At 42.5% G+C, this 26,378-nt stretch overlaps 1 protein-coding gene across 1 annotated transcript in view; it reads right to left on the bottom strand.

Annotated features, from left to right (window-relative positions):
- Positions 1-26,378, bottom strand: part of IL1RL1 (interleukin 1 receptor like 1) — a 506,285-nt gene that overhangs the window by 414,336 nt on the left and 65,571 nt on the right. The gene's annotated exons all lie outside the window — the stretch shown is intronic.

Genomic DNA, 26,378 nt, shown 5'->3' with positions numbered 1-26,378 from the left:
GATCAACTGCACCTCAATTATGGCTGTCTTTTACCACCTAACCATGGGGAAGAAGGCTCCATTCTTGGTTTGCTACTGTATATAGAAGACTCCTACATTACTGTCCTTTTTTGTGAGAACAGTGACACCAAACTACCACAACGAAATGACCCACACATTAGGAGCACAATAATCCAATGCAATTAAGTGAAGACAATTATTACTGACTGGCCAGTGTAGTTGACGTGAGCCTTGACAAAGTTCCTTCAGGTTGATCACCCCACCCCCTCCCCGCCAGAGTGAGATATATGTTTTCCATACTGAGAGCAAACAAAAGCAAAAAACTAAAAGCAGGAATGCAAGTTTGGCGCTACAATGTTTCTTGGCGGGTGAGATGGTATAAAAAATAATAAAAGTGAATAAATCAGTGTGTCATAGCAGGCTCTAAATTCCTTCCAAGTTGCTTTAACTAATGTTTTGAGGCCTGAAAAAGAGGCTCTGCCCTGGAATGATTGGTGCTGGACACACAACAAGGGATTAGCAAGAGAACAGTTGTTGAATTGGAAGTCAGGTAGGGAAACTGAATATCACAGGGATCCCTGTGCCCTCAGCAGCATTGCTGATTCTTTCAAAGATGTAAATTCAGAATTGGATGAGATGCACTCTGAATAACATGACGAAGACACATATGGTCTCCCATATCAATTTACCCTGCATTCACAAAGGCACCATTGAGCAATAAGCCAATCTTAGTGAATGTAAAGGCACAATCTTTACTGCATAAAAGTACATTGTGTTTCACAATTGTTAATGAGAGTCACAATAGACACACTGCAAATCCTTCTGATTGGCTAATTTTCGAAACGCGTATTCCATCCACTGAGAGTGCTCAGTTTACGAGCTCTATGGGGAGTAGAGAAAGGTCCCAAAGATTGCAATTTACAACCCCAACTCCCTGCTTACAGTGTGTGTCTTTGTTGCTACTGTGACTGGACAGATATCCCAATTAATACCAAGTCACGTGAAATCGAATGATGAGACGGAGGTCTTTTGTCCTGGCGGGCCTCCATCCATTCAGTCACTACTGGGTGCTCTCATGGGCACTGATAATTCCTACTACATTAGTATTTATGAAGCGACTGCATGTACTTATTAGACCACAACCACGTTGTTAGTGCATTGCTCGAAAGGCAAACAACTTGCCTTCTTGCACTGCTGCCAAAGGTAGGAAAGTTCTGCGAGAAGGGAAACGGATACATATGGCCGTGGCTGTCAAAGTGCATGAGGTGCCAGATAATGATTGCTAATTCGCCCATCGATTACGTGATAGCTCTTGGGTGTGTCCCCAATTGTTTTTTTTTCATTTGACAAGGATCACAAGCAAAACACAGCATTCTCCCAGAAATGTGTCTTAAAAATTTGGTAGGGACTGTGAAACTAATGAGATTTTACAAGAAGTGGTAAAGATAGTGCCTGTAAACAATGGCTTCAGATGGATTACAGGTTCGTGATGTGCAGACCCACTGAAAGCCCCTGCCGCCCCTATACAGTTACCAAAGAGGCATTACACAAAAGGGGAAGAAATTAGGGGAAGACAGATGAGGGGAGGAGGAGATACAAGACTGGATCTCTCTCTTCGGAATGGGTTCATTACTGGCGAGAGAGATGAGGACTGCGAGGTCACTGAACTGGATGTAGTGGAGACAGACGACCACCGGCATGGCCGGACTGGCTACCGGGCGTTTTGCTGTGCTGCAGAGCTGGGGGCTGATTTCACTGCGGCGGGGGCCGATATCGTTGATGGTTTTAAGCATGCACGCAGGTCCCCGTCAACGAAATCAGCCCCCAGCTTAACACCACACCAAAACGCCCGGTAGCCTGACCACCGGTAAGTATCAGGATACTAGCTGGAAAGAAATGATACGATAGAGAATTGGTAGGAGACTTCCCGGTTTCAAAAGGGGATGTTACTGTGTTGAGCACTCGAGCAGACCGGAATACCAAACGAGGGGGCATATCAGCAACAACCGGCGATAATTATCGCTAAGCGCACTTAGCGCTAGGATAATTATCGCCGGCTAGCGTGGATTGTTATCTCTGAGATAGCGTGCTATTAGCAACGCTTATCTCAAAAGCGATAAAAATCCTAGCGCTAACTGCCTAACGTGAGATTATCGCTGGAAACCCAGCGATAATCTCACAAAATGTGGCGTTAGCTTGTTGATAGCGACTCACAAACTTAGCCATGATATCCACCTTCCATAGGATATCATGGCTAAGTCGGTCCTGAAGCAGGCGTAGGGAAAGTAGCGATAACAGGGGTTATCGCTACTTTTCCTGCCGCTGTGCTTCATAGCGTGGGTCTTGATGATAGGAGAAATGTCGCTTAGCGACATTTTTCCTGTATTGTCAGGTCAGCAACGCCCACTTTGCATCTCATTAGAGATGCAGAGCTGGGCGTTAAGAATTGATGCGCTAATGCAAGGTTTCATGCGTTAGCATGACCTTGCTAATTAGGCGATAAAATTATCGCCGCTCTTCGGCCGAAAACGGCCGCAAAAGCGGCAATAATTTTCTATCACCGCCTTGTAAATATGCCCCAATGAAAATTAAATCAATAATACAGGCCACCACGGATGTTTTTCACCGTTCTGCCGAGACTCCATTGAGCTCGTAACAACACACGGACAGCCACTGCTGCTGCCGCTCGTGCTCCGCTTCAGACGCGGATTGAATATTTTCCATTTGAGCACCAATTGTCAAATTCCTAAGCTCAGTTTTAACCTGAACAAGCCACCGTTGCTGCCACCCACTTCCCGCATTCAACGCGGAAGAACCTGTCTGACTCCCCAATTGGAACACAATCTCAGGTGTTCCTAAGTGCTTCCCAGGAGCCACCGACCACTCTGCGCACAACCGCCCTGACGCTACCACGAGTAGTTTCACTCGCCGATTCTTAGGCATTGTATTCATACCAGGCAATTTTGTGTAATTTTGAGTCCTGATGATGATCCCACTGTACTAGGAGCTAGGGATCGAAACGTCGACTTTCTATAACAGTACCACATTGTATCCACTGTGAAAATATATTGTGGTTTCTGTTGGTCTGAGCTTACTTAAGTCCATTATTGTATTGTAAGCCCCCTTGCTTGCTCCCAAAGCCTTTTGCCTGCCATTTCTTTCTACTTTCATCTTACTTTCTTTCCCTTTGTTGAAAACTTGGTACAGGATTGTGCCCTTGTTTCATCATTCTTCATTATCCTATTTTCTAACTTTGTGAAATTCAAGAATAAATGTTCCTTTGTCCGGCTGTACACAGGAGGAATACACATAGGTCTCATTGAAGTCTATGTTGAAATAGTCACCTTAATCAAGATTATGCTAGGGACCATTGTTCTTAAAATACATGATTACCCGTGGTCCTAAGCTACCTTTATCGGGTCCCCCTTGTTACCTATATTGTGACATTTTCCCTTGGCATCCTCCCTCGAAATACCCCCCAATGCGACCCCACCGCTGTTACCTGCACGTACCGCGGCTGAATTAGATTGGTCAGGAGTTAGAAGGTAATGGCTACCCAAAGGCATTGAGCACAACCAAGTAGGGTATTGGAAAGGAGACACTAAAGGCAAACAAAGGCAAAAGGCCCAAGAAGGAGAAAGACAATAAACATGATGAACGGATAATAGCTGTGAACTTGTATGAAGCAAAGAGCTACAACACCTCACAACATTTTGCCTGGTAAAGGTTGCTTGTCAGAAATGGTCTTAAACATTGTCTCTACATACAGTGCCCCAGACATTTACTGGAACTCTGTTATAAAATAGTCTCTGTTAAAAAAAACCCAAAAGAAAATAGGTACTCATATTTTCTTCACATTGTTGCGAATTGCATTGGACTAACAATACTGTTCATATGTATAGGTACCCCCTCAAATATTACTTCTAGTTCTTGGAGAAAGGGGCAAAACCAAAGCACATCAAAAGTACCAAACACTCCCTAACGACCTATACTGCTTTACAAAGGCTAACTAGAGCCCAGTGGGGCTATCCTTTATATCCTTTATATCCATTCAACATTCCAAAACCTTTGTTCATTAAGGTAGTTATCTTTTTATTATGTTATTACAATATTATTTGCTTTTTTTCTCCTTTTTTCAATTGTACAAAAAGTATAAAAAAAACTTTTAAAATTACTATTGATTAAATTATTCAACAATATTTTCACTAGATATCAATGATCATAACATGGCTATATTTCATTACTTCAGGGAATAAATCATATGTCAAAACAAGTGATATGTCCCCCATATTTCTTTGTGTACCACACAAACATTCTAACCTATCATACCACCACACATCATCACTCTCTCTTCACATGCATCCACCACCACGCCTTAATACGCCTTAATACCATACACTTTAAATAACTCCCCAAAAAATCATCTGTGGGAATGTTGTAGGGTTGAGCAACCAAACATCCAGGTCAACGCATGTTTCGGTGGCGATTTTCAATCTGCAACCACCTTCATCAGGTCCACCCATAAAGAATATATATAAAGGTGAGTAGTTGGGGAATTTTTGTCAGACCACTTGGATACCGCTGTTATCTTTTGCAGCGAGTTCTATGATGCTGCTAGGATACCGCGGTTGCCGCACCAAGGTTCCGGTAGGTTTTCTTTTAAACAAACTCCTCAACTTCCACAGATCTTAAACTCCGAAGCAACTCTGCCAAAAAAAAAATATATATATCTTTCCACCAACCAACAAATAAGAGAATTTTTTCATTCTTGAGTCCATAAACAAAATATCGTGCAACTCACGATAAACTCACCAAAATTTCCTAATTTTCTTCCATAAATTTCGGGTCCACAAAACTCTCCTTTACCGTGCTGCTTAAAACAGGAGCAGTTTCTCCCTCGTCGCCAATGTAAAAAAAAATCCTCAGATTAAATTTTAAACAAATAAGTTTATTCTTGAGCAGCACGGGAATACATCTCTCCAGGTGCAAGTCACAGGCGCAACTGTGGTCGGACTGGAACATTTTACAAAGGTTCTATATAGAATATGGAATGTAAAATGAAACACAACACAGCTCATGACAAATACAGGAAGCATGAACAGAATTAATTAAAGTGACAGAAATATAGAATGCAACAGAAGGCTTGACTTATTGCCTCAGGGGGGCTTGCAACTTATGTGCCCAAAGCTTTTTCTTACACCATTGCAACAAACAAGGTGAGAAACGCGGTTGGCTTTCTCGGTTGTGTACGTTAGGCAGGGATGTTTTAGAAACCACTACAGAAAAGTAAAACAAAACGAATTCTCTGTTGGATATTGTGCATTACAGAAAGAAGACACAATACAAGGTTGTATAAGACATGATTTGTACTGTCTCCTGTATTCTAATTTGAAAGATCACTGCGGGGATTCCTCTATTTATTTTCATTTTGCCTGTGAAGGATGAAAGCTCACATCAGTTGCAAGTCCTCTGATGCAATAAGTCAAGCCGTCTTTCATTTTGTCACCTGGTATGGCAAAATTTCCCCTCTGTTGTGTTTATGTTGTGCTAGTATTGTCTTGTGTCATTTTATATTGTGCTGTGATGTTGATTTTGTGTTGGATTTTGGAATTTTTGTTGTGTGTTTATATTTTATTGCTATGTATTGTTGGTTTGCATTTTTGTGCTGTAGCTCTGCTGCATTTAGTGTTGGTTTGCTGTGTTGTTTTTGCACTATTTGTTTGTTTTTTGTTGCATTATTGTGTATGTTGTTTTTTTATTATAGTATGATCGTGTTATAATTGGTATGCTGTTGTATTGCATTTGTACGCTTATTGTTTGTTGTCTCAGCTCTGCTGTGTTCTATTATGATTGTGTTGTGTTGGTTTTTATTACAGTACTGCAGTGCTTAATTTGAGCCGGTAGTTTCCGGTGCTCCGCACAGCCACTTAATTGGTTTCCGGTGCTCTGTACCAGCACCTAATTATCAACACTGCATTTATGACAGTCTGCCAAAAGGTTGGTGCTGCTAGAGATGAGCATGACAAAGGGCGTTTATGAATTCAATGCACATTTAAAATGACTAATACCTGCCTCCCCAGTCATTCCTTTAGCTCTGGGGACCTGTAATAATCTAATCTGTTGCACTTGCAGGCAAGAGAGATGGTTAGTAGTTGTTTTGACAGGAATGACTGGGGCGATGGGAAGCGCAAGCTGCAGTGGCATCTTGGTCAGGTCCCTGGCACTTATTATTTTACACATTAAGCACAGCAGTACTGTGTTAATGTGCTGTTATTGCGTTATATGAGTTTGTGTAGTTTCATTGTAGATTTCAATATTTGCAGTTACACCTCTAGTCAAACGTAATGTAGCTACGTACCACTACACCAGCTTCTTAACCTTTCAGGAAACCAATCAGTCCAAACCATGACAAAGACAATGCCTTAAACTCGCACTTCCCACACTAATTTCATGAGATCTGGCCCTCAGTGCATCGCTACACAGCCTAACTGTGCTAATTGCAAACATATCCGAAAGTCTATATGATCACATTTGATCTTTGCTTCTTCCAGGAGACATGGCTATTGACCCACCCCCCCATTTAAGTTGGGATACAAAACATACTATAAGAATGCTGTCCCATCGCAGAGAGAAAGACCCTCAGGGGGGCTTGTAATATGGATTAAAATAACCTTGGGAATGCGCACTAATGCCCACATTATAGATTCACCCGATCTCCTGGCAGTATACCTGGACACAAACACTCACAATAATGAAAAATTGTACCTTTTTAATGTCTATACAGACCAATCAGGCAAAACATCAACTCTAAGATCATTGATTTACTAGGCAGTTATCTGGATCACGTAAACCCCTGTGATATTGTGAATGTATGTGGGGATTTTAAATGCACCTACGAACCATTAAACAGCCTAGAAAGTTTAACAGCGACAGAAGACATGGCCAGGGGCTGTCCCAGCTAGAGGCTGGACTGCCAAAACCGTGCACCAGCGCTGCAATACAGATAATGCAGCTTACCGTTGAACACCATCTAAGGGCATGTAATGGCAGGGTGACCAACAATGGGAATAACAATTCCTCCCTAAAAACATTCAAGGGAGGCAGCTCGCAGTCAAGAATAGATTACGTTATGCATAGCACACACAGCTGGAGTAGGATTGTGAGTTTTTGACTAGATGTGAGAGAGAACAGTGACCATCTCCCCTTTAACCTAGAAATAACAGGTAACATAGTAAGGGATGATCCACCCGATACTTGTCTACTAAAAATACAGCTTCTAATAGGGAATAACCGAAAAATCATTAAATGGCATCGGAACACAGAAAATATAGAGTCAATGACTAGTAATTAAAAGACATTTGTAGAGGCAGCGGTTGCTCATGTAGAGACAAGTGGCACGTCAGTAATATCAACACTCAATATTTTTAGTCACAAACTTAGAGATGCTTCTCACTAGAGAGCTTATAAAGAAACTGAAGCCTAACAGCAAGAAGAACGCAAAAACAAATCCTTGGTACACATCGGACTGCAGGAAAGCTAAGAAATGCTTACTCGAAATCTTACAAAAGGGATGCGCAGACTTAATAAGGAGGGCCAGGAAAAGTCACAGGAAAACATTGGCTACCGCAAGGAAGAATTGGGAGGAGAATAGTTGGTTGGACCTCCTTCAGGCGGCAAAAACCAATAATATTGTAATGTCTTGAAAAATAATTGCGTTTGGGGGCAAGGACCAAGTGGGACAAACAGAGCATCACTTGGATTCGGCAGCCTGAACGAAGCACTTATATTCGAGTTTTCAGTCCACCACTATTGAATCTTGTGGACCTGCTGATGACAGGAGAGACAGAGAAGTGAATATTTTTTCATAAAAGAAACTGAACCTGCAATAGATACCATCAAGCAGGGAAAAGCCATGGGACTAGATAGATTCCCTGGAGATCTGCTCAAGCATGATAAAAAGGTTTGGGTCCCGTATGTCAATCTAATCAGCAACACCATAGCAGCAGGTGCACCATTACTGGCAACATGGAAAGGGGCCGAACTTGTCCCAAGCTACATAAAAGGCAGCAAACAGAAACCTGAGAACTATAGGCCAATTAGCCTAATAGATGTGCTCCAAATAATTTATGCTAGACAACATTAAAATAGGCTTAACGAATGGATGGAGACCAATAGCATAATGTCCCCGTACCAGGCAGGATTTAGAGCTCGCAAAAGTACGGTAGATCAAGTCTTCAGACTTTTATGTATAATCTGGAAATATGTCAAGGGCCATCTCTACTTACCATACGTAGACCTAAGGGTGGCCTTCAACTTTGCACCCAGATGCTTACTGTGGGACTCACTAAAAAAACAGAAAGATCCCACAAACCTGTTAGCACAGATAGTAAAGCTACACAGTAATAATTATGCAGGAGTTCACTAGAGCACAAACGGGGAGCTCACGGAACCGATCCCAATAGATAGAGGAGTGAGATAGGGATGTGTACTTGCTCCCACCCTGTTCTTGCTCTACATCAATGATGTGGTTGATCACTTACAAAAAACTGAAAATGACCCTCCTAAGTTGAGCTGAAATTTGGCACCAGCGCTACTATTTGCAGTTGACACCATCCTGATTTTGCAGACTCCCAGGGGTCCGCAAAACTTATTGGACTATTTTAATAGATACTGGAATGTAAAAGACCTAGAAATAAATACTGGTAAAACTAAGTATATGGCCATAAATCCCCATAAGGGTTTTAGAAATAATTTTAAGATGAACAACAAAAAATTAGAACATGTCCCAAACTTTACTTACTTGGGTATATTACTCGATTCAAAGCTATCATGGAAACCATAGGTAAACCATTCAGCACTACAGCTTGCCCATGGGGCAGGGGCTGTCCTAAAAAAGTATAGTTTATCTTCAAGTAAACCCTTGACACCAGCCCTAGAGTTATATAAATGCAAGCCGCAGGCAGCAGCATTGTGTGGATCAGAACTCTGTGATATAAGCGATACTAAACAACTGTCAAATGGGGAAAACAAGTTTGCGAGGAGACTAATGGGACTATTATCATTAACACCACTCATCCCAATGTTTTACGATCTAAACATGAAGCGCATAGGACAAATTGCAACACTGCCACCGCTGCTTTACTGGATACAACTGTGGATAACACCAGAATTAGCGGCATATAGAGAATGTGTAAGAGAACTCCTAGCCACTGACAGATGTCTCACTTTCCCTTGGCTCAGATTTGTTAATAAATGTCTCTTAGACCTAGGTCTCAGTTCATATTGGATTGAGCCACATAACTTAATAACAAGTTGCAAAAATGTACTGAAAAGAGCATATTGGTTACACATTTTGGACGTACTCCATTGTGACCCAAGTATGGGAAGGCTAACAACCCAATTGCTTACTGTAAAACCTAACCCAGGCTTCGACGACTTTTTTCACGATGTACAACCACACTTAGAAAGAATCCTATATTTAAAATTAAGGTATAATACTTTGCAGACCAGGAGTTATACTGTAAATAGGGGAACTAAGGGAGACCGCACCTGCACTTTATGTACTCTATGCACTTTAAGGTCCATTGAAAACACAGCGCACAGCATATGCTCGGGCAAGGAGGAAATGGATACATTTGTTGTGCAATACACTGGGATTAAGGATGCACCAAGACGCACTGAGGGTGCTGACAGTTAGCACTGTACTGTATGTAATATTTGCCTTATCTCGATATCTGTTCTTAGTAGAGATTATAGCTAAAGCTGTGATGCTGTAATGAATAGTGCGCTCCTCTATCCGAAAAAGCACTTTGAATTGGATAAAATCATTAGATTTTTTAATTGCATCATATAAAGTTTTAGCTGATTTTAAATACACAAACAATAGGGGGATGTATTGGAATACGTATCGACCAGCTTATATTGCTTTACTCTAAATAATGCACTGAGATGATATTTTACTGTGACTACCATACATATTGCTTGATGAATTTTAGATCATATTAAGCAGGTGTTAATATATGTATACAGTACAATTGAATATCTTGTTTTATTGTGAAACTTTTTATGGCCTTTGGCCGAAATAAAGTATTTCATACTTATATGACCATTTATATATTCACTGGGTGACCTGTATTGCAGTTGCAGACACAGGAAACATAAAGTCACGAGGACAGAAGCAAAGGGAGTTAAGTAGTAGGTGAGGTTAAACATATAAATCTTCAGATATCTGCAAAACGTGAGGAGTTTCATGATTGATCACTGTTTTCTGTTAGTGAAATGCAGAGGGAAGTTGCAGGGTCCAAGTGTCATTGGTGCCCAGGTGAATACAGTGTAAACTCAAATGTCTGGGGAAGATTTGGCATAATGATTTTAGAATGCAGTTTTAGGTTAATATGCCATTTCGGCTTCATGTGTGCCTGTCCAGAGCCACAGATAAGTTTGCACATTAGATTGCCAATATTTATTTTATTAGGAGTTAATAGATTTAGTGTCAGGCTAGGTGTGGTCAGGCATGGGCCAGTTGAGTTTGATAGTGGATGAATAGGTGTGACTAACATGGATGTGATTGATGACATAGTTGTGGAGGCTTGGATGCAGCCCATTACAGTAGTCTACAACACAATGTAACCTTGCTAGTTTCAAGGATTATCCCAAAGATTTAAATTTTAAATACTTGCAATGGAGATTACCTGAGAGATCCTTCCTGAGCTGAAAGGGATCACGTAGCCCACACACATCCCATTCTGTCACCAGGCCTAAACCATTGTGCTGCTCTGCGAGCAGATTTCACACCTCATTATGGTCAAGCTCTGGCTGAGCAGCTGTTGGCAGGCTAATGCAAATTAGCTTTCAGGAGCCTCAAGCAGGGAAAAGGCAAATTTCTAAAAGCTCTGTTTCCTAAATATTTCTTAAAAATCCAGATCCACCAATCAATTAAATTTTTAATAAATATACAAAATAGACCTTGGATGGCTCGTCTAGTCATTTCCTGTTAAAAGGTATTGATTACATTTATCCAGCTACAGCCCTGCCACTGAAAATAGCTTTAGAGGCCCAGTCTCTGGAAAAATAGGCCAAATTCATTTTTGCTCAAGTTTCACTCTTAAATATCATGCTACCTACTTTGTCGGCAGCAAGGTTTATTTAGGCGTGACTTTTTCTTGTTTAGAAACAGGGTTTCTCATTTTTCAAAAAAGGTTATTTTGACAAGTTTGACAGCAGATATTTTATTTAGATTTTTTGGCTGCTGCAGGCAGGCTACACATGATAGGCCCACTCTGTGGATGGTACAATAGGTGATATAATCCACAGGTGGCATTTAACTTCCATGCCTGAGGGGCATTTTCTACACCAATAACTAGATACTTGTTGGCAAGTTAAATATGGTGATCAGGGAGAAGCCAATTTAACCATGTTTTAAGGGGGAGCCCAGGCACATTATCCCTATTTAGTAGGGATAAAGTGCACAGAATTCTATGCCAGCAAAAATTAGTTATAGAAAAAGGCAACAAATTAGCAAAATCAGAGGTGACCATGTAGAAAAGGGGATTTGCTATTTAGATTTATAATTGCTCCTTACATTTGCTAAAACGATATGGGCAGACTTTGCTTTTACTGCAGGTTTAAAAGCAAGGCCTGGACAGAATTTTGATTATGCGAGAGTAATAAAGAGTAAATTGGGGGAAAAATCCTACTACAAGAGAATATTTGGGGAGCACGAGTGGCTGTTTGCACTCACTATTCGTGTTCTGTTTCATTTAGTTATTTTTCTTAGTGCAAAATGAGTCCTTGTGTCCAATTTGGATGCTAGGGGGCATTATGAACTAAGAAACAGTGCTAAATGCATAATTACTCTTCTCATGTAATTCAAGCTTAATGTTGCTCAATTCTTAGGTGATTATGGTACATGATAGAACAAGAGTAACGCCCACTCCTAATTGAAGCCCACCCCCAATTTTAATATCTAATTTCTTTTTTTCTTGGAAAAATCGCTTCCCAGGGCTAAATCACACACTGATCAAGATTTTTTAAATAAATTAATGCATGAGTACCTATACACTCATTTTTTTATGTATATTTAATTGAGATCCAGAAATTGTGAAAAAATACATAAATTCATGAGATTCATACACCGAAATACACGTATAAAACACATTTCATCACAAAGTTAATCCTGGAGCCAAAAAAAAAGCAAAAAAAGAAACAATAATGAAACACTCCACATTACATAAATATAAAGCGCGATTCCAGTCAGGTTCCTCTCTGCTTTAGGCTGCCAAAAGTACATAAAGTGCTGAATGTGCAATGAAGCAATATGGTACTATCCATGCTTTTAAACCTACGCCATGACCCGCTCCCAAAGTTTGTTGCATTTCTTAATCCCCCTGTTACACATTGCATGCAGCCGTTTCTTATTTCTAACATGTTTCATTTTTTGCATCCATTCCCCTGTTGTGGGGATCAGCTGTGTCTGCCATTTTTGAAGTAATAAGGATCTGGCCACTGCCATTATCATATATAATAATTTCACAAATGTAATGGTTAAACCAGAAGTGGGATCATACCAAGAACTTTCCACCAGGTAGTGGAAGTTAGTTTAACCCGCCAATCGTCCTCCAAATGCTGAAATATTCCATTCCAAAATTTCTGAATGGGGGGCACAAACCTATTACATGTGACCAATTTGCAGCAGCCCTCAAGGCACATCGAAAGCAATGACCCGACCAACTAGGGTTGAAGTGTAAAAGAAATTGCGAAGTTCTAAATAACAACCATTTACTATAAAATACCATTCAGCACCAATTGGCTCCTCTCTAAAATTTAGTAGATTGACATCCCATATCTTTTTTTTAGCTTTAACTCTGCGTATTATTCCTATTTTGTTTTGCTTTTTGACCAAGATCGGTGCCCTTCATGGAGGCAAACAATCTTTTCCAATCCCTGGGGCGCTAATGGTCAAAAGCTTCAACTAACATGGTTATAACTTTTAGATCACTGCTAATTTTCTTGCATCTACATTTATAAATACTTTAGTCAACATTCTGAAAGAGCCGAGGAGCAGAAAGTCACCTTAAACTAATCTGCGGACAAAGTTCAAACATGCATAAAAACCTCACACTAGATAAAAAGTCTGCTAATATTTTAAACCCCACTTCTGTACTATATCGGGTGCAAAATTAGCACCTGAGTTCATAACTAGTTCTAACAAAGATGTAACTGCATTAATATATGGAATGGCATATCTTCTTTAGAGATCCATGCGCTTCCAGAGGAACCACTTAAGACTTTTGTAGCTGACGTTTTTGGGTGACTTTGATAATTTTAACACATTATGTATATCATAAAGATCAGCTGCATTTAATCAAGGCGATCCTCCCTAAGATTGTTAAAAGAAGCGAGTTCCATCTTGCAAATACATCTTGTATTTTTAAAAGCAGAGGGGGAAGATCGTATAAATCCTCAATCTGTGAAGAGCACCTAATGCCCAAATATTCTTTTGGCTGCACATTGACGCAGGAGACATGCCTGGATGTAATATATCAGGATTACACCTGCATAATATGATTTATGTTTTCTTCCTGTTGATTTTATAGCCTCCCAATTTCCCGTACTGTGCAAAAATCTCAAATGCTTTCTCCAGTTTTTATTTTCCCCATCTGTGCCAGAGGAGAACGGAAGTCGGCGTTTTTCTTAATTGCAATTACTAATGGCTCAATAAAGAAAGCAAAAAGAATCAGCGATAGGAGACATCTCTGCAGGGTACTCCGGAGAACTTTAAATTTCCCCAACTCTATTTAATTTTATGCTGGAAAAATGGCAACTCATCACTAAATCACACTCTGATTAAGATTTTTAAAAATAAATTAATGCATGAGTACCTATACACTCATGTAAATGGGTATATAATCAAATAACATTCCAATATTTAGGTAGCAGGGTTACCCTAATCCTGGGCGCATTACTGATCATCCCTTTAATATACACCCATGTGTTTATGTCTATTGAATTTTCTACTCTAGGTCAAGCACTAGAGTTATGTTGTAGAGAATGATCTCTCTCTCTGAAAATCTTGCATTGAAACTGCTTAAGCACTAAACATCTCTTAAAATTGGATAATTTCTTCCTTCCCTTACATGGTGTGGTTTGTGAGGTGGAAGGACATTAACTGTTGACTTGCAAGTGTTTGTTAAGAAAAGTCCAGAAATAAAACGGGAAGGAGCCTTCTTTTGAGGGTGGATAAATTGGTACGTCCTTGTAGCATCAGAGGAAAGTTGTTTAATCTAGGCCATAGGGGTCATTTAGGCATGAAATGCTGTAAACACTGATTAAGGGAATCATTTTGCTGGCCTGAGATGGACAGAAAGTTTCAGTGGAAAGTCTGAGATTATTCAGAATGCACTTGAGGTTCCGTGAGAACCGTAATGACATTTTGGGTGTGTTCGAATATGGACGAGTTTGGTATCTACGAACCGCAAATGACGAGTTTAGTGGGTGTACGCGTTTTCGCTACGCTACTATGTATGGTTCGTCTCATTCGTGGGTATATCTATCTGAACCCTCGGGTTCCATTTTAGATACGGTATCCATTTTGTCTCTTGCCCTCAAGTAGCCAGCGAACGGACACTGTCCGCTTCGTGACCCTGGGATTCCCAAACCTTCGCGGAGAACACGTGTTCCTTTGAGGTTGTCTTTATGATGAGGGGGCTGACACTGCAAGGGCAAATGGCTCCGCTCGAGGCTCATCTTGCCGTGCTAGTCTATTGTTTCAGTTGTGCATGCATTAGGCATGGATCCTTTGATCCTGCAATCGTGCTTCCGATATTGATCCCTACACTCTTTTTCAAGCTGTTGTTCATCTTTGTTCTTCCTTTGCATCTGTTTCTGTCCCTTCTCCTAATTCGTTTACAGTCAGAATGGAATGTGCTTAATGTGGGGATAATGTGTTTTTACAGTTGGGAACCGGCAATGTAACTGTAATTATGTTCCGGGTTTCTGAAAATAATGAATGCGACCCTTTGAAGTTTACTGTGGGAACTGAGTTGTAACCTTTTGTTCGCCATGTTGTTCAATGGCGAAAATGTGTATAAAAGGAGCGATCCACTTTTGCAATTTGAAGCAGTCTCCCAGAACCTACACGTTGTGTAATTCTTGTGATTTCTGTCTCCCTGCAGTAAATAAACGCTGATCTTTGACGCCGCCGGAAGTGTCCCGTGTCTCTGTGTTTTGTACGCCGGAACAGGTAACCCACGAAGGTTTCAGGTGTTGTCCCCTGGCACCGCTGGGTCTTAGAATTGCCCAGTCCTTCAGTTGGCGCCCAACGTGGGGCAACATCAGCGGTACCGGTCCAAAGCCCGACGATCGTGAGGAACTTCGTGTGAAATCTCCGAGGGAAGGTGCACCCAGCTTCATCGATCCAGTTGTCGAAATAAGTGGTCCGAAGACTTTTCCCGCGAAGATTCCCGCCTCCTGACGGCTGCGACGGACTGATGCCCTGTCTGTCGACCTGTTTTTGGCGCCTGGCGTAGTCCTTTGTACGGCGAGACGATAGACGGGCCTTCCTGGTGACGCCATTGCTCTTTCAGTTAGGTATTTGTGGGTCGCTCCCAGAGTCCATGGTTTTGTAGTTCCCTTTTGGGATGGTTACTTTGTATTTTTTGTAACCTGGTTAACCTTGGTTGTTTGCATGGTTCCATTGCATTTGTGGTTCTTAGTTGTTGGTTCTTAGTTGTTGGGTTTTATTTGACAATTGCAATTGCCAAAAAACCGAGGGTCTTGCATTTTTTTGCGAGGACATCATAATTTGATAGCCCTTGAAGTTTGTAAACTCGGTTAGTGTGCACGATGCCTGGCCGTAGTACTTTGTTTGGTTTCCTTAAATGTTGCAGCACGGATTCCCGGCTGGAGGATTCATGTCCGATACCTCCAGTTGGAACTCCAATTTATGAGCTCTATAGACGCCACGGAGTAGGTCCTATTGTATATAATGAATATTGGATTCGTTACACTAAAAATGATGGTGTTCTTAGTTGGCCACCACATGGTAGTTTCGAAACTGCAATATTAGATAATCTTGAAGCTAAATTGTTTAAAAAGAAGGCTAGGCCGGCCATGTTTGATTCCTTTCGGTTATGGCGTAAAGAGGCCAAGCAGAAAGAAATCAAACAGATTAAGAAAAATAAGAGAGAAGGTATTGTTACGGTAATGCAAAATGCAGAACAGTATCAGCGAGACAAAGACGAGAAGGAACAGGAAGTTTTTGCTAGACTGCATCATATGGCGGTGGATAAATGTTATCCGGTTCTACCGTCTAGTTCTGATAAGAAGGGAGAAGAAGTGGTAGAGGATCCATTATTGTCTTATCTACTGAAATCACCTCCTCCCTATGCACAGGATACTGTGGTTCCTGTGATTCTTCCAGCTCCTCAACCTGTTGTTCTGGCGGCTGCTGGTCAGCCTGTCGTTTCTCCTGTTCTTCCGAATCCCCTTGTGCCCCAAATTGTCCCTACTCCTTTGCCTGCTCTTCTTCCTACTGCTCCTTTGCCTGTATCTCATCAGCCTATTGTTACTACTACTCCTGCTATCTCGACTACGGCTACTGTTTCTACGTTTACTCCTAACGTTGTTGCTCCTGTACTCCTTTCTTCTTCCCCTTCTGTTCGTAGTCATATACCTAATGCTGTTGCTAATCTCTATTCTCCACTTTCTGGACCAATATGTGGGTCCGATCTTTCCGATGTCTCTCAGAGGCGCAGTCAAATTCCTGGTGGTAGAGAATGTGAGATGTTAGTGAACATGACGCGTAGATGGATTAGGCAACCTGCTAAGTACACTTCGCGTATAGTTTTCGATACGTTTTCTCAGTTTAATGAGCCCACACAAAGATTCGTGTTCGAGGAAATGTGTAAATCCTTGAGAGACAAGTGGGGTAATGATGAGGTAGACAATGTACCGCCCGAGATGACTGAACTTCAGAATCAGTTTTCGAATGGTATGATTGTGGGTGGTAATGTCCGACGCGCTTTAGAGCGTCTGTTATCTTTTCGATCTACAGTACAACCTCGAGCATTGTTTAAGGACGAAACTGAGGAGGGGTTGGCACAACCTGGTCAGTATCCTATGCGAGAAGTTCCCCCAGTGTGGATGCCAGGTGATCCTGCTGCTAATCCTGCTGTTCTACCACACTTTCAGAGAGTCTGGATACACCTCCCATGGAAGCGATCAGAAGTTTTGCAGGTGAAGCAAACTTTGCCTGACCCCCGCAAGAATCCGGCAGGTTATTATAAGGAGTTATCCCAATTAGTGGATGCTACTGTTATGAACCTCGCCGATATCGACATGTTGTTCGGTAATGTAGTACCTCAACCGATTTGGGCGAAAATCCGTCAACAGAATCACGTAGCTGAGTTAGGCGGTGATTGGGTTGCTCTTGCGGCGGCTGACGGACGACAAGTTGGTGGGTCTAAACCTGAACAGATCATTGAAGATCTACCCCAGAGGATAATTACACTTATGAAGACGCTTATGCCAGCAGTAAGAGTTAACTGGGATAAACTGTCCGCGTGCAGACAAAGAAGGGCGAGAGTGTCTCCGATTTCTTTACGAAATTTGAGGAGGCATTCATCGATCATAGTGGTCAGGATATGAGTACTGAGGGAGGTCAGCGACTGTTTGTTGATAAATTTGTATCGAGTTTGTTGCCTGAACTAAGCAACAAATTGAAGAATTCTGAAAGTTCGTGGGCCGTTTCTACCACTGCTCAAATATTAGCCACGGCCCAATACTACGAAAATAGAGAGAAAGAAGAGAGCGAACGAGCAGATAAGAAAACGAAGGATCTCAAAACTAAGGTCTTATTGCAGCAAGCGTATCCTCCGCGTTTGAATCAAAATGATTCGCAACAGCAAAATCGATTGCAATCACAGTCTTCTAGGTCGCAGTCGCGTACTGACTCCTCTACACCACGATCTATGCTGGGGTATAATCAATGCGCATATTGTAGGGGTGAGGGCCATCTGAAGTTTAATTGTCCAGTTTTGCGTGACCGAAACAATGGTGTTTCGGCTCGAGGAGGTCGTAGTGGTCCTCAACGAGCATCACGTGGTAGAGGTCGCGGTGTTACTCCGAATCAAAATGAGCGTTTTGCCACTTCATCAGACTCGCCAAATTGTTTTGATCGGCGCAATTCATCGTCTGGTAGATCTGCACAGTATCATGTGGACGACTATTATGTCGAGCATGATGTTGATGTTGACGGTCATTACTAGGACAGCTATAGACGAAGAGAGGGAGTAGTATCGGTTCCGGTTGATCAGAGAGGGCCTTACGTTGCAGTTGCCACATTGGGCGTAGTTGAGCCTTTTCTGTTGGACACTGGTGCAGCGAAAAGTTCCATCATGCATTCGAAACTCCCTGGCGCGCCTTTGTCTGGCTTAACGAATGTTTCCGTTGGATTCTCTGGCACCCCTGTTAGCAATCCAGTTTCTAGCCCTTTGCCCCTTACAATTGGATCTCATGAGTTGGAAGCTCCTTTGATTTTGACTACTGGTTGTGGGGAGAATCTTTTGGGCCTGGATTTGTTGAAACGATTATATGCGACTTTGTACTGTTCTCCTGCGGGAGTGGAGCTTACGTTGGGTCAGAGAGTGATCTCTCCTATGTATTTGTCAACTGATAAGCTCCCACCGGAATTGAGTTCTCTTCCTGAGTCTTTGTGGGCAACAGGTCCCAATGATGTGGGCCTGCTGGAGATACCACCTTATGTTGTTCAATTGAAATCAAATGTGAAATTGCCACGCATTCCCCAGTATCGTATCTCTCTTGATGGAGAACGAGCACTATTAGCGATCATTTACGATTTGATCGATAAAGATGTTATCGAGGAAACTCGGGGTAACGTGTGTAATAGTCTTGTGTTGCCTATTTTGAAACAAACTGATCCATCTAAGTCTCCTGTGTATCCTTTTGTTATTGATTTAAGAGAGGTAAATAAAATTGTAATTCCACAGTTTCCCGTGGTGCCTGACATTACAGCTTTGCTGACTCTGATTCCAGATTCTGCATCATGGTTCTCGGTAATTGATCTGAAGAATGCTTTCTTTAGCATTCCGATTGCTGAGGAAAGCAGAGATCTATTCGGTTTCTCATTAGGTGGTCGCAGCTTCAGGTTCAAACGCGCACCTCAGGGTTACTGTGAGAGTCCATAGATCTACAGCCAAGCTCTTAAGAGTCAACTTGATGCGTTTGTGTTACCGGCTGGTGCGGCCTTGATTCAGTACGTTGATGATCTGTTGGTAGCTGCTGACACTGAACAGATTTGCAAAACTGCTACGGTATCACTGTTACAGCATTTATGCGACTTACATCACAAAGTGTCACCTTCTAAACTACAATATTGTTGTCAAGAAGTAACCTATCTAGGTCACTTATTGTCAAGGGAGGGAAGAAGGTTGACCCCAGAAAGAATTGCAGCGATCGCTCGAATGACTGTGCCAACAACTCAGAGAGATGTGCGTGCCTTTCTAGGTATCACGTCATACTGCAGACAGTGGATTCCGAACTTTTCACTGTTAGCGAAGCCATTGATAGCTCTCACGTGCAAGGATGTTTCGACGCCTTTGCCATGGACGGAAGAATGTCAGAAAAGTTTTTCTGAACTGCGTGATGTGTTGTGTTCGCCAACTGTGTTAGGTACTCCTGATTACAGTAAACCGTTTACACTATACGTTCACGAGAGAGAAGGTTGTGCGTTGAGTGTTTTGACGCAACAATTTGGTGGTAAGCAGCGTCCATGTGCATATTTTTCCTCGACCTTAGACCCGGTAGCTAGAGCGTTGCCGAGTTCTGGTCATGGATAATGTGCTCACAGTGATGGTTCCGCATGCAGTTGACACTCTCCTGAATCGTACAAAAACTCAACATCTGACGAGTGCAAGGTTGTCCGGCTATGAGTTGACACTTTTGGCAAGTCATATACAGATCAAGCGTTGTAATGTGCTGAATCCGGCGACATTGTTGCCGACTAATATGGAATTAAATGATGTACCACCACATGATTGCTATTTACGAACTGAGGAAGAAACGAAGGGTCGTGTTGATCTGAAAAACACTCCATTGATAGACCCCGATGGCACTTTGTATGTTTATGGTTCATGTTTTAAGTTGCCGAATGGTGATGTGACGACTGCGTATGCTGTAGTGACGTTGAGTACGGTTGTGGAAACTGCGAGATTGAGTCAGAATTCAGCGCAAGCGGCAGAGTTGATTGCGTTGACAAGAGCATGTGTTCTGTCTAAGGGAAAGCGAGTGAATGTGTTTACCGATAGTCAATACGCATTTGGCGTTGCACATAGCTTTGGTCGATTATGGAGAGAAAGAGGATTTATGACATCACACGGTACGAAGATCCAACACGGACAGCTCGTGAACGATCTTTTGGATGCACTTACATTGCCTAAACAGGTGGCAATCATTAAATGTAGTGTGCATCGAAAGGTTACGGAGGATGTAGGTCGTGGTAATGCATTTGCGGATGAGATTGCTAAGGAAACGGCTAAGAATCTTGCGACCCAAATGTCTGTTACGAGTTCAGTGAGGTGGCCGACGGAGACTGGTATGTGTGAAGACACTGTTGAGAGCGTGAAAGCAATTCAGAATGAGGCCACTGAAACTGAAAAGACCAAGTGGAAAGAAAGCACGGGAAAGTTAGACACGCATGGATGTTGGGTTGACTTGTCGGAATGTCAGAGGTGGATGTTACCGGATGCATATGTGCTAGCCGTTGTGACTATGGCTCACGGCTTGTCACATATTAGCGCGAAAGGTATATGTAAGTTGTTGTCCCCTGTATGGAAGAATGATGGTATTGCTAAATGTGCTGAGAAAGTGGTTAAGAATTGCATGATATGTTTGATGTATAATCCTGGCAAGGGCACCCCCACTCCACCCGGCCATTTTGCTCCTCCTACGTGTCCCTTTGAAGTTATCCAACTGGACTTCATCCATATGGAGAGATGCAATAATTTGAAGTACGTTTTAGTCGTGGTTTGTGCGTTCTCCAGATGGATCAAGGCTTATCCTCTTAAGGATAATACCGCCCTGTCCACAGCGAAAGTCTTACTGAAGAAATACTTTCCTCGGTATGGAATGCCACGGATTGTGTGGTCAGATAACGGAAGTGAGTTCGTGGGAAGTGTGATGCAGAGTGTGTGTAAGGGCCTTGGAATTCGACAAAAATTCCACAGCGCCAATCATCCCCAGGCAGCGGGTTTGGTTGAAGGGTACAATGGTACTCTGAAACTGAAACTTGCGAAGATACAAGCTACGACTGGTCTGTCATGGCCTGATGCCTTGCCTCTGGCTCTCTTATCGACCAGGGCGATTGTGCACTCTCGAGTAGGGCTTAGCCCATATGAGATTGTGTTCGGCCGCCCGGCAAACATTTGGGGAGTCCCGAGGCCTAAGGCCTTTGATAGTCTTGAGTATCCAATGGTAAATGATTACCTTCATGATTTGACTGCTAAACTGAGGTTAATTCATCAACAGGTCTTTGAAGCTTTACCGGCACAGACAGAGGGTCCTGGACATCGGCTCCAACCGGGTGACTGGGTTGTCACACGCAATTTCGGCAGAAAGCGCAACTTGGAGCCGAGATTTGTGGGTCCCTTCCAAGTATTGCTGGCTACAAGGACTGCAGTTCGGTTGGAAGGCAGAAAGAACTGGGTACATGCCACCCATACCAAAAAGATTCCGATCCCTCCACCAGCAGATAAGTGGGTGAGAACTGGTATTGCGGCAACGGAAACCGAGGCCCCTCTATGTTTTGTGCCGTTTAGTGATGCTCAATCTGTAGGAAACAATACATTGCAGCCGGACACATCTGTTGAGTCGTCAGTTTCGGAGAACTCAAGGTCTGAATTGTCATCTGATCGATTGAACACTGTTTCACAATCCGAACAATTATTTGAAGAGCAGACTCGACCTGGAAGAAGTCGATATTTTCTTCGTTCACGTGACAAAGACTAATAACATTTTTTGGAACTAATATTGTCCTTCACTGTTGCCACAAACATTGAGAACAATTGCATCCTTTACTGATTTTTTTTCCTTCCATGTGTACTTTTTACAGCTAAGAGATTTTTATGTTTGTTCAGGAAAACCTATCATCCGGGTTGACCGTAGGGCCGTACGAGTACTTCCTTCTGTTTAGCAGGTTCCTGATACTAGGTCGGTTACTTTTTGTCGATTCCTGGGAACTCCTGGGAATTGATAATCGCTACTCAGAACGGAGTGCGTCAAGAACATTACGGACGGTTTTTAGAGGATGGCGTTCTCTGAGCTGTTGGAAGTAGAAAGGATGTTGGCGCAAAGATCAAAATTGCATAAGATTGTACGAACAAAATGTTTTTTGTTTCAGGTATTTTTGCTGTTTTTGACTGTTTCTATGCTATTGGTAGGTGGAGTGTATTTTGGAATACAGTCGTTATTGCCTTCCATTTCACCTACTTTTTCCCCTAAACTAAGTTCTATTACCACCGTTTCTCCACATTCCTTTCATCCTCTGCCCCAACATGAACAGGTTAGACGTGCGGAATTCATGAATAACTCCTTCGTTCAACTCCTACATCAGCATCAGTTGGTGATGAACACTACCAACTGTTGGGTGTGTGGGTTAATGCCACATACCATGGATATGGGTATTCCATATTTGGTTCTTCCTTACAGCTCCCAGGGGTCAGCTCGAGCATTCCAAACTATGTTCCGTAGTGCACTAGATTCCTACCCTAGTCGAGAGCCACGTTCTGCAGACTTTGGTCCTGGTCCGTACCACAAGCCTTTGGCGATAGCGATTGCTGATTTAGATAGAGATATTTTTGATGCATCGCTTATTCCAGATGAAGAGGTGCAAGCCTATAAAGATCTGAGTGAGGCTGAGTATCGTATGTCAGTGGATGATAGACAGCTTAAGAGCTCGTCTCCAATATGGATCGTACCCCACCTCGGTAATTTTTGCTTGAAAGGTCTTGGTCGAAATCCGAGAGCCCAGCTTGGGAAGAGTGCTTGTACTGATACGTATGTTCTGCCGATGCTCTCTTCCCCTGTTTTCCTGACTGCCAAGGGTACCTATTTCATATGTTATGAACGTGCCTATACATGGTTGCCCCGAGACTTCTCGGGCACCTGTTATATTGCGAATCTTTTGCCACCGACTTTTACGGTTGCTTCAGACTATCACAAGACTAGAGTTGTGAGAGGCGTTATTAGCGAAGAGGATACTGCCGGTCAAGAAACAGGAGATTTCTTTAAGGGTTTCCTGCCGTTTTGGGGACCTATGGTCAATAGTAGGAACCTGAGACAGTTGACCCGTGTGGTAGAATCGACTGCTAACATAACTGCAAGTGCTCTTGGTAATTTAACAGCAGAACTTCAGGCGGATAGACTTATGACGTTGCAGAACCGTATGGTTCTAGACGTTGTTCTTGCAGATAGAGGTGGTGTGTGCAAGGTGATCCATTCGAGCTGTTGCATTTTCATTCCTGACAACGCTCCAACTGTTTACCAAGCCATCTCGAAGTTACATAAGATCTCCGAGTCCATACACGTGGACGAAGGTGGTTGGACGCTTCTAGGATGGTTTTGGGGTCTGATATCAACCTGGGGTTGGAAGATTCTGATGATCATAGGGGTTGTTGTAACGTTTCTGTTCACGTGTTGTCTTTGTGTGCAGTGTGGTCCTGCCTTATGTGGCCTCTGTGCTACAACGTGTATAAGACGGCCATCTGTTACCAAAGAGACATTGATGGATAAAATGATGTTCCAGCAACAACTGAATGATCTGATGAATATCGAAATCGATTCTGATCTCGACTAGTGCTTGCCTACATGAGGGCAAAAGGAGCCTCTGAGGTTCCGTGAGAACCGTAATGACATTTTGGGTGTGTTCGAATATGGACGAGTTTGGTATCTACGAACCGCAAATGACGAGTTTAGTGGGTGTACGCGTTTTCGCTACGCTACTATGTATGGTTCGTCTCATTCGTGGGTATATCTATCTGAGCCCTCGGGTTCCATTTTAGATACGGCATCCATTTTGTCTCTTGCCCTCAAGTAGCCAGTGAACGGACACTGTCCGCTTTGTGACCCTGGGATTCCCAAACCTTCGCGGAGAACACGTGTTCCTTTGAGGTTGTCTTTATGATGAGGGGGCTGACACTGCAAGGGCAAATGGCTCCGCTCGAGGCTCATCTTGCCGTGCTAGTCTATTGTTTCAGTCGTGCATGCATTAGGCATGGATCCTTTGATCCTGCAATCGTGCTTCCGATATTGATCCCTACACTCTTTTTCAAGCTGTTGTTCATCTTTGTTCTTCCTTTGCATCTGTTTCTGTCCCTTCTCCTAATTCGTTTACAGTCAGAATTGAATGTGCTTAATGTGGGGATAATGTGTTTTTACAGTTGGGAACCGGCAATGTAACTGTAATTATGTTCCGGGTTTCTGAAAATAATGAATGCGACCCTTTGAAGTTTACTGTGGGAACTGAGTTGTAACCTTTTGTTCGCCATGTTGTTCAATGGCGAAAATGTGTATAAAAGGAGCGATCCACTTTTGCAATTTGAAGCAGTCTCCCAGAACCTACACGTTGTGTACTTCTTGTGATTTCTGTCTCCCTGCAGTAAATAAACGCTGATCTTTGACGCTGCCGGAAGTGTCCCGTGTCTCTGTGTTTTGTACGCCGGAACAGGTAACCCACGAAGGTTTCAGGTGTTGTCCCCTGGCACCGCTGGGTCTTAGAATTGCCCAGTCCTTCACACTGAAGATGGAAAAGGATTAACTTGCACAAAGCAATCTATTGTGAGCGTGGGATCAGCCTTGGGAAAAGTTAGGCATTGACTTCTTAAGTCCTTTCTAAGATTTAAGAGGGATACATTAGTACTGGTTATCATTTTCTAAAATGGAATGTTGTTTACTTTATTACTGGATAAGAAATGCCTTCTATGGTGAGTGCATTAAAAATATTATTTGGCAGGGAAGGTCCTCCAACTTAAACAGATTTTGCTGCCTTTTAAGGTGATGGCTCATGTAAGAGTTTGTATTTTTGCACCATTTCGGAATATTAATATAGCAAAATCAATTATGCTGGCTCTTTTCAATGTTCTGTAGGTTGGCTTGGCTGGATGGTCAAACCTAAACCTTCCATTACTCTCCTAAAGACCACCTTTAACCATCATTTTAAATAACTTGCAGCTGATACCCAAGAGTTTTTTGTAAGAATATACTGTAACACCTTCTGGAACATCCCAAAGTTCGTCTTCTTTATCAGTTTCCTCATAATGATAGTTCAGATTATGCGGGTGATGGTAAAGCCCCAAACCAGGAAAAAATTAGATCAAGCTTCCTCATTCATCTTCCATTAAAAGATCCAAAAATTTGGCTTGATGGCTCCAGACCTTTCCTACTTGCTGACCATATACATTAACTACAATAAAAAATTATGGAGAGTAAAATCATCCCCGCAAGATGGATGTCCAGATTTTTTGCTTTCAAGGATTGACACTTTTTGACTTAACATTTTGACCTCTAGTGTACAAATTTCTTAGGCCGCCCATGGGGAATTTTTGTTACGTCAGTTTGGAATGTGGCATACTATATGAAAACTATTGTGTCTAGGTATCATGTGTCTTGGAGACAATAAATGGAAGGGGCATCATATTGTTTAACCAGTTTAGATCTTCCATTTGGAAGGTACACATGCCAAAATCAAGGACAAAATAGTTAGATGTTCTAAATCATTATCTCCACAGGCAGAAATTTCCTTAGAAAGTGCTGCAATTTGTCAACCAAATCAGCAAGACCTAAGGTCATGTTAGTACCATTGTCTGCCTTTATTTGGAAAAAGAAGACTTGTTCTCAGAGGCCATGAGATTTACAGCTGCTTGTTTAGGGGTCGATTCCAATTCAGGTCGGACAGCTCTCCGAGAGCTGTTCGTAGCCTTACCTTGCGACCGACTCGTACCCGGAGCCGGTCCGTCCGGGCGAGGAAGTACGATGCGCATAACTGACACAAATCCGACCGACACGTAGGCTGTGATTCAAGCTTCATTTTCCATCCGAGCCGTACCTCTGAACGCCGAACCGAGTCGCCAGAAAGCAGTATCCACAGCAGTTTCCGGCCGGACAAGTATGATGCGTAAATCATACGCACCACGTACAGTACGTCACAGCATCCGGAAAAGAAGCATATCAGGTACGATTCGCGCCAGAACACAATCCACGGCTATGAGACGGACCAGCTAGCAACGGGTATGAGATGGAGCAACACATCATGAATCCCATCACGCAGGTCATACCAGTACTATACATCTATGACCAGATCAGGAACA

This window comes from Triturus cristatus, chromosome 8 (assembly GCF_964204655.1).
Source record: "Triturus cristatus chromosome 8, aTriCri1.1, whole genome shotgun sequence".
Classification (NCBI taxonomy): Eukaryota; Metazoa; Chordata; class Amphibia; order Caudata; family Salamandridae; genus Triturus; species Triturus cristatus.
This window is presented reverse-complemented; position numbering and strand designations above follow the sequence as displayed.